The sequence below is a fragment of the Cricetulus griseus genome, chromosome 5 (assembly GCF_003668045.3).
Source record: "Cricetulus griseus strain 17A/GY chromosome 5, alternate assembly CriGri-PICRH-1.0, whole genome shotgun sequence".
In the NCBI taxonomy this organism is placed as follows: domain Eukaryota; kingdom Metazoa; phylum Chordata; class Mammalia; order Rodentia; family Cricetidae; genus Cricetulus; species Cricetulus griseus.
Genome location: NC_048598.1, coordinates 140,380,907 through 140,382,887, shown reverse-complemented (window position 1 = coordinate 140,382,887; position 1,981 = coordinate 140,380,907).

The window sequence follows — 1,981 nt, the reverse complement described above, 5'->3', positions numbered from 1 at the left end:
ACTATTTGCAGAGGACATGATAATCTACATTAGTGACCCAAAAAACTCTACCAGGGAATTCCTACGGCTGATAAACACCTTCACCAAGGTAGCAGGATACAAAATTAACTCAAAAAAATCAGTAGCCCTACTATATACAGATGATAAATCCAATGAGAAAGAAATCAGGGAAACATAATCTTTCACAATATCCACAAGCAACATAAAATATCTTGGGGTAACACTAACCAAAAAAGTAAAAGACCTGTACAATTAGAACTTTGAGACTTTAAAGAAAGAAATTAAAGAAGATACCAGAAAATGGAAAGATCACCCATGCTCTTGGATAGGTAGAATTAACATAGTAAAAATGGCAATCCTGCCAAAAGCAATCTACAGATTCAATGCAATCCCCATGAAAATCCCAACACAGTTTTTCACAGACATTGAAAGAATAATACTCAACTTTATATGGAAAAATAAAAAACGCAGTATTATAGTGGGAAATTACCAATATGGAGTAAGGTAGAAATATAAGGCTATTTAATAGGGAAAAACCTTACTTACACAGCGACCTAGCCAGCCGGCCTGGCAGCAGTCTGTCCAGCAAGTAACAAAGTGAAACCGAAAGAGAAAACGCAGTCACTCTACATCACCCTGACTACGCCCTTGCAAGCATGGTCAGGTACACCTGTAGTCAGCCCCTAAGTAGGCGTGGCTACAGCTTCCCCTACACAGGATAGCCAAAACAACTCTTTACAATAAAGGATCTTCTGGAGGCATCACCATCCCTGACTTCAACCTCTACTATAGAACCATAGTTCTGAAAACAACTTAGTATTGGCACAAAAATAGACAGATAGACCAATGGAATTGAATTGAAAATCCTGATATTAACCCACGCACCTACGAATACCTTATTTTTGACAAAGGTGCTAAATCTATACAATGGAAAAAAGATAGCATCTTCAATAAATGGTGCTGGTACAATTGGATTTGGACATGCAGAAAATTGCAGATAGATCCATACCTGTCACCATGCACAAAACTTAAGTGCAAATGGATCAAAGATCTCACCATAAATCCAACCCCACTGAATCTTCTAGAAGAAAAGTGGGAATTACCCTTGAACAAATTGGCACAGGAGACCACTTGCTGAACATTATACCAGTAGCACAAACATTGAGGTCTACAAGTAATAAATGGGACCTCCTGAAACTGAGAAGCTTCTGCAAGGCAAAGGAAACAGTCAGTAGGACAAAACGACCAACCACAGAATGGGAAAAGATCTTCACCGATCCCACATCTGACAGAGGACTGATTTCCAAAATATATAAGGAGCTCAAGAAGCTAGCCACCAAACACCAAACAATGAAATTAAAAAGTGGGGTGCCGAACTAAATAGAGAATTCTCAATAGAGGAATCTGAAATGGCTGAAAGACACTTAAGAAAGTGCTCAAAATCCTTGCCCATCAGAGAAATGCAACTCAAAACAACTTTGAGATACCACCTCACACCTGTCAGGATGGCCAAAATCAAAAATACCAATGACAATCTATGCTAGAGAGGATGTGGAGATTGCTGGTGGGAATGCAAACTTGTAATATCACTCTGGAAATCAGTATGGCGGTTTCTCAGAAAAATGGGAATGAATCAACCTCAAGATCCAGCCATTCCTCTCTTTGGTATATACCCAAATAGTGCATGTTCATACAACAAGGACATATGTTCAGCCATGTTTATAGCAGCATTGTTTGTAATAACCAGAACCTGGAAGCAACCTAGATGCCCCTCAACTAAAGAATGGATTGAGAAAATGTGGTACATTTATACAATGGAGTACTACTCAGCAGAAAAAAAAAAGCAATGGAATCTTGAAATTCTCAGGCAAATGGATGGAACTAGAAAAAACCATCCTGAGTGAGGTAACCCCGTCACAAAAAGGCAAACATGGTATGTACTCACTGATATAAGAATTTTAGACATAGAGCAAAGGATTAC